The sequence below is a fragment of the Balearica regulorum genome, chromosome 20 (assembly GCF_011004875.1).
Source record: "Balearica regulorum gibbericeps isolate bBalReg1 chromosome 20, bBalReg1.pri, whole genome shotgun sequence".
Lineage (NCBI taxonomy): Eukaryota > Metazoa > Chordata > Aves > Gruiformes > Gruidae > Balearica > Balearica regulorum.
The window spans coordinates 6,375,834-6,383,441 of NC_046203.1; positions in this window are offsets into that span (position 1 = coordinate 6,375,834).

Below are 7,608 nucleotides of genomic sequence, written 5' to 3' on the forward strand. Positions count from 1 at the left end.
TGGCACTGCCCACGTGCAAAGCCTGCAGGTTGTGCTGGTGGCGGGGTGCCAGGAGGGAACACGGGGGCGACAGGATGGACCAGGACCTGTCCCACGAGTAGCTCCCGGGGACGGGCAGAAAGTGCCAGTGGGGTGGGCAGGCGAGGGGGACAGCGGCCGGAGGCCACCGAGGTGGCTCATGGGGTGTCCCCAAGCCCTGCCGTGAGGGGCACAGCCAGTTGTCTCCTCGTACCTCCCTCTCAGCATCCCAGGCAGCACAGGACCCTGTCAGCATGGGTGTCCCTGGGGAGGCTGGGGGTTCCTGGCCCCTTCCCCAGCCCGGCACAAAGGCCTGGGAACAAAAGCCTGCTGGATGCGGTCCCGGCCAGGGGTATTTGTTTAGACCCGGGGGGGGGGAGGTGAAGGGGGGAGAGGAAACTGCATTTCAAAGCGTTTCGCTCTTTGTCAACCCTTGGCAGCCCCCCCAGTGCCCCCTGCATGGTGCCGGTACCCCTTTGAGAGGGCACTGGGTCCCCTCCAGCCAGCTCCAAGTCTCTGCTGGGGAGGGAAAAAGAGAAGATAGAGAAGGGAAAAACGTCCAGTCCAGCCAGGAGGAGGGAGCAGATCGCTGCGGGAGCATTTCCCCGGCTCAGCCCCTCTCTGGGTGGGGAAGGTGAGGATGCCCCAGCTCCAGGGACTGACTTCTGGGCTGAGGGCGGGCTTGGGACTCCATGTGTTTCTCCCCATGCCTCTCCATTCTCATAATTACACTGTTTTTCGGGGGGGGGGATTGCTACCCTGGAGCTGGATCAAAACCAGTGCCTGGCCCCTCCCCAATCTGCCAGCACCCAGAACAGAGCCGTGGGTGCACAGGTCCCCTCGGAGGCACCGGAGGTGGTTGGCAGAAGCCGGCTGGGCAAAGCCCATCCCTGACAGCCCTGCCCAGGGTCCCCCGGCGAGGGGCCAGCCAACACTGGGGGGGCGTCTGGCCGCCTGTAGTCGACCCTGGGCTGCTTTTGCAGGTCCCCTTGTCACATCCATCACCCAAAGCGGGGCACATCGCTGCAGAGACAAACCCCCAGTGCCTTCAGCTCCAGGTGAGACACTGGGCTGCGCTCCAGGGACCACTGCACATACGAGGTCTCCTGGGGCTGTTTTGGTATTTCACTAACCTAAAACCCCCCACTTGTGCCGGTGGCTGGGCAGGGAGGGGCAGCAGAAACCACCACTGGCATCTTCTTGCGAGAAGCAGCTTCCCAGTTTGCAACTGGGCACTCTCCCAGTGAGTTAGCCTCACCCCGTCACTGGCACAGGAAGGCACTGTGAGAGCCAGCCAGCCCCAAACCCCAGCAAAGCTGGGATGTGGATCCTAACTTCCCAACAGCCTCCAGAGCTTTGCACTCCACAGGCTCTGCATGGAGATGAAGGGGGAGAAAGGTGCAGGCGATGGGGCTGAGGCTCCATCCACCAGCTCTCCTGCCTCCCCGCTTCCCTCCGGCACGCTGGCGGAAGCCGAGCCCACGCCGACGGCAGCGGCTGGGCAGATGGAAAGACCAAATGATGGCTTTGCAGGGGGCCTGGGATTTGTTTGAGCCATCGCTGTCTCAGTGAGTGACTTCGAATAACGGATTCACTTGAGAAAATCGCCATCTGCTCCCGGACAATTCGCAACCAGAGGAAAAGGTGAAATAAATTCAACGGCTGTATTATCTGCCCGTCCCCAGCTCCAACAGCAGGGTCAGGCTTTGTGCAGCATCCTGAAAGCAACTGGGGAATGAGAGGATGGTTTGGGATGAGCAAAGAGGAGAAAGCGGGAAGAGGGTGGAAGAGGTGAGGCCCCGGGATGCTGTGCTGGCAGCAGGGCTCTCCTGGCATCCCTGGTTTGGTGAGTTTGGCAGGAAGACAAAATCTCACCAGATCCATTATTTTTTTTCCATCTCTGAATTTTGAGTGCCTCCTGCTTCCAGCTGGGCTGGAAATACCACAAAAACAGATGCTACAATGCAGCACTTTAGTGCTTCGAAACCAGGAAGAAACCAGACATGACAAACAAATGCAGGGGTTTGTAGCGCTGGCCCCACCGGCCGAGCTGGGGATGAGTCCTGAGGGTGCCTGGAAGAGCCCTCGCACCCACTGACCGCCCCTCGGCAGGCTCAACAACTCCAAAATTCAAACCCCTCATCCTCAGCAAAGCAAATTGATCTCAGGAGGGGATAAAAGTGTCCCCTGCATCTCTGCTCTGCCATGTCTGTGAGCCCAGAACCCCCCCCACAGCTTAGACGGCTGATTTTTACGTGCTTGCAGTTAGGAGGGGGATGGCACCACTGGCCATCACCTTGGCCAACGCGGCCACCTCGTCCCACCCCAGCCCTCCCTGGCAGGTCGCAGCCCCCAGCTCAACCAGCCCGGCTCCCGGGGAGAGGCTGGCAGTGCCCGTGCGCCCAGGACACCACGCCGGGCCTCGGTGTGCTGCCACCAGCTGCTGCAGCCCCACGGCGATGAGCCAGGGCTAAACCCCCCCCCCCCCCCCCCCCGAGGGGCAGCGGTCACTGGCGTGGAGGTGAGCCCCCCCGATGTGTTCGCTGCCCACACGGGAGATAAAAGCTCCCGTTGTTTTTTACAGCAGGCAGGAGGTGGACAACGTCAAAGACAGAGGAAAATGGCTGTGACCCGGTGCCGGGAACCCCAGGCTGGGTGACACTGCTGGGGGGACCCATACGAGGTCCTGGGGAGGGCTGGGGGCTCAGCAGTGAGTCCCCACTGTAGCGACACGTGGCTCTGAGCCATCGCTGAGCACGGCGCAGCTGGCCAGCAGCGGGCAGGATGCTCCGGTTCGCACCTCGCCTTGGCGTGGTTGCAGCGCTGCCGTTGCTCCCTGCAGCCGGTCCCCTCCTCGCGGGTGATGCCGGGGGTGCCGGGTCCCCAACCGGCCTCATGCCAAGCTGTACGGGCAGGTCTTGCCCAGCGTGTAGCGAGAAAGCGAGTGCTGGGGGGGGGGGGGGGGCACAAGCCCGGTCGGCCGCCTGTGGAAGAGGAGGATGAGGATGGGGAGGTGGAGGAGAAGGATGGGGAGGAGGAGGAGGATGGGGAGGCAGGCAGGAGGGATGGCAGGGCAGACCGCATAGCCGAGCCGCAGCGAGCGGGAGCGGGAAGGCGAGGCTGAGCGAGGGAGAGGGAGCAGAAATCTGTTGCCCAGGATGTGTGCTTCGCTGTCAGCCGGCTCTGATTAACGGGCTGCCTTCCAGCTCCGCGCCGGCTGCGTTCCTGGCAGGAGCGGAGCCCCCCGGCTTCCTGCCGTAGGAGTGGCTCGCTGAAAGGTTACATTTGCACAATGTGCCGCTGGAAAAGCGGTGCCAGAGGTTGCAGGCGGGGGAGCCGGGCGAGCGGGAGAGCAGGCGGCTCAGCTCGGCTCGGCTCGGCTCGGTTCGGCTCGGCTCTGCCTGTGTAATGGAAAAAACCCTCTGGGGGCCACGCAGGAAAATATCAAGTTATGCTCCCCCAGCACAGCAGAGCTGGGCCCAGCCGGCCGTGCATGGGGGGAATGAGAGCGAGGGATGGGGCGATGGCGGTGCGCACCCCCAGACCCTTAGTGCTGCTCCGGATCAGCCCCAGTGCGGGGAAAAATAGGGCTCTGCCCATGCACCCCCATCACGGTGTGCTGCGGGGCAGTGAACCCCTCCTTCGCGACGCTGGACTCCCCGGTAGGGTTTTGCACTTGCTGTAATCAGGATCCCACGTCTCTGCCGTTTGGTGGGGAAAATTGAGGTGGTTGAGGGGAAATTTCCAAATCTGGCAAGGAAGAATTTCCTTCGATGGAGCTTCAATCCACACCGCTGTGATTTATGGGGCTTGGCACAGCCACAACTACATCCACACACGTGCACAGAGCTCATCCCCAGTTTTCCCAGCCCTGCTACCCCATAACTTTTGGTCTGGGGATATTATTTTGGTGTCTGGAAAGTCCAGCTCCTTGTGGGATTGCTGAGCCCACCATAGTAGCTCTCTGCCCCACAGCATCCCCTAAAAAAAAAAAAAAATCTCTGCTCCTCTCCTCCATCAACCCTCTTGCACTGAAACAAGTCTCCTTTTCAGCAGCTCAGCACCCTCCAGGGTGAAGCCCTTCATCCATCCTTGCACAAGACCCTTCCTTTCACCTTCTCATTTTTTTTTATTGCATCTCAACCTGTCATCTTCCTGTCCTCCAACCATGGAGGAGAGGTCAGGGCAGCACCCACCCTCACCCCGGGGTGCTGGAGCCAGCTTGCTCTACCTTGTAGGAGTCGACATTTTCCTTTTTGTCTCCCTCGTTTCCTTGGTTTCAAGATTTTTCTTCCTTATTAAGCCCCTAATTAAAAAAAAACAAAGTAGGGAAGATTCCCAGATTCGGGGCGGTCGGAGCGGGAGGAACCACAGCTGCCCCCACAGGTTTTCCCTCCCCAGGTGTGGGACCCAGTGCTCTCGCCCTGGTTCCTTGGTTTTGCCCCAAAGCTTTTAAATCTCACACACTCCAGTGCCGGAGCTGGCGGACTCCAAACCCCACCACATCCCCCTGCTCAGCATCACCGGGTCCCCACTGTGCTGGGGTGCAAGTCCTCCCCCCTCCACTGTCCTGGCTTCCCTCTGTGTCTGTTTTCATTAGGATTTAGAGATAAGCTTCCAAATAAAGGCAGTGTTTTTAACCACTTGGCCTTATCAGCCAGCATCCAACGGCATTCACCATCCACCCAGCAGGGCTCAGAGGATGCTCTGAGGGAAAAATAGGATGCCAGATCTCCAGGTTTCTCCTTCTCCAAGATGCAAACCAGTCCCACAGCCTGTGACGTGGCTCCAGAGGGCACCGGTGGCTTCAGGAAACTATTTCTACCATTAATGGTCCCTGCCTGGGGACAGTTCATGCAACCATGTGTGTGAATACAACCCAAGTACCAGCTCAGCACACCTGGATTTTATTCGTGGTTCTGCCTGGGGATGACCTTCAGCAAGTTGTTTCCCTTCTCCGTGCTTGTGTTTCCGCTTGGTCTCTCACTATCCGCCTTTTTTAATCCCAGCGATGCTCTGCCCGCCCCCCCGCCTGAGGAGACTCCATCCCACTTTGCATCCCCCCCCACCCCCCCCAAAGGTGTGCAAATGGCAGCACCTCTGAGCATCAGCAGGTCCTACACCCTCCAAGCGTTCGCCAGAGCCCACCGCTGCCGAGCCCCCCTCCCCGCCAGGCCGTGCGTCCCGTGGCTCGTTTTTACAGCGTGTGTGCAAAGCCCTGAATATACAAACCAGCTGCCGGCAGCTTCCAGCCCCCAAGCTGCTCTGGGCAGAATCAGCTCCTCGCATGAGCCTCGCCACGGGGGCGTCCCTTCGGACAGGGCTGGAGATAGTCTCACTCTCTTCCTCTAAGAAGTCTTGCGGATTGGGGGAGAAGTCCTCCAAAGAGAAGGATTTGGGGTAACACCAATGATGACAGCAGACTTGCCCCCCCAAAAACATCCAGCTGCTTGGAGGTAGCAAACGAACCAAAATGCCCCAGAAAAGCCCTACTGCTGTCGCCCAAAGAGCCCCCACGCTGCAGAGGGTCCCCCTTAGGATTCCGCCCTGTTAAAGCCCCATTACTGGCGGCAGAGGAGCACTTCTGCCTGGGTGGCATGGAAAGGAACACTAGCAGCAGCCGTTTCTACCCCTCGCGGGCAGGATCTTGGTGCTGGGGAGGCAGACACTGCCTCAGGACGCGGGCGCGAAGGCGGGAGGTGACGTATCAGACGCTGGGTGCAACGTCCTGCTCGCACTGCAGCCTTGCTGAACCCCCTCCCTGCACACACCCAAAGGTGCTGGGGGGGGCTGGCCAGGAGGGCGGTGTGGGGGGCACGCACTGCTCCCCATCCCAGGGGAGGAGGAGGGTGGTGCAGCCTGGCAGCACCCACCTCCACAGCAAATCCAGCCCCAGGAACCTGGGACTGGGGACGGCGGGGGCAAACACGTCCCGTATTAAGTGCCTCCAGTGCAGAGCAGATGTTTAGAAGAGCCTGGCTCCCAGAAACCTCCGCTGCAAGCCCTGCTGCCAGAGCATGCAAAAAATCCCAACACTGAAGCACGGCCAAGACACCCAGCTCTTCGGGGAATCAGATCTGGCCACAGCACTCAGCATCTACAGATGCAGGCAGCACAGTGGCTTTTGGGGACAAGTGCGTTGTGTCGGAAGCTGCTGGGTCCTCTGGCCTCTGTCCTGCAGTCACTGGCTTCCTTGAGACAAAGCCTGTCTCAAGCATGATGTTGTTTCCTGTCCTTTTCCCAAACAAGGTCCCCAACCATACCAAAAAAACTTGAGTCCACCAAGCCCTTGCTTGCGGACAGCAGAGATCTGGCTGATTGCATGGGGTTGGCTTTCTTCCTCCTTTCCAGCTGTTAAACTGCATTATAGACAGTTAAAAATACATTGCATACTTTCCTAATGTGACTTTTCCGTGGTAAGCAAGCAGCACAGCTGCCACCGAGATGTTGGAGGTCGCAGGGAGAGCTGCTCGCTTGTGCCCATGGATGCCCGAGCGAGCGGCTCTGCCGGCTTGCAAACACGTGGCCCCAAATTTGGGTCCCACAAGTGGGGAATCGCGTGGCCCCCACGGCAACTTTGGCCCCAGCAGACTGACCCAATGGGCTCACTGTTTCTTGCCTCCGTTTCCCCACTTGTAAAAGCATTTATGGGCCATCTTCTATGATGAGATCTCACATTAACCAAAACTTGGCATTCTTTGTTGGGCTTTACAGAAAAGGGGTATTTCGCACAGGGATCAGAGGTTAATAGAAGTCCAGGGTTGAGCTAGAAGTGATCTGTTAATAGCATTATAGTGTAAAAGCCTAATTCCTGAGCGTGACTGGAACTGGCCGCATGCATCCCATCAACATGCCGGCAGGACACGGCCTGGCCAGAGCCTGCAGCAGGCACGGGGCAGCACTGGGGCGGCTGAGCGTTGGTGGTGGCATTGCTGCAAGCCATGCGTGAGCTGGGATGATTCTCCCCTTCTAGCAAGATGCCAAGCTCTGCTGAGGTCTGGGGTAGGTGGGTGGCTGGAAAAACCATCTCTTTTTGGTCTGATGGAAGGAGCAAGCTACGTCCCTGAGGATGCGTTCCCTCATGGCTGGGAGACATCCATGGTGTGGCCATCCTGGTGGAGAAGGCAAGGAGACAGCAAAGCGGATCTCCATGGGAGAGGCGAACACCCTCCTCCTGCCCGTGGTACAAGGGTGAACGTGGCCGGGGCATCCCCAGGCGTGGCCCGTGCCCGAGACCCAGCTCCCATCTTGTGCTGAGTTGGCCAGAGGGGACAACCCAAGATGCGTCCTGGGATGCCAGGGGCTCCCCTCGGCTCCCGGTGCCAGGAAGGAGGGTGCATTGGTCCCCTGCACCCCAACCAGACCGCATCCGACCCAGACCAACCCCAACAGACACCTCCTCAACCTCTCGCAGGACCGATGCCGTGGCCCCTGCGTGGGCTTGGGCAGCAGAGAGGAGTCCAGCACCCCAGAGCAGCTTGGGTACCCCAGACCCCCGGCGAGGGGCTGGGATGGGGAGGAGAGCCTCAGAGAGGGTGAGGAAGGAGTTAAATCCCCAGCACTGCCAGCCCCCCCCACCCCCTGCTTCTC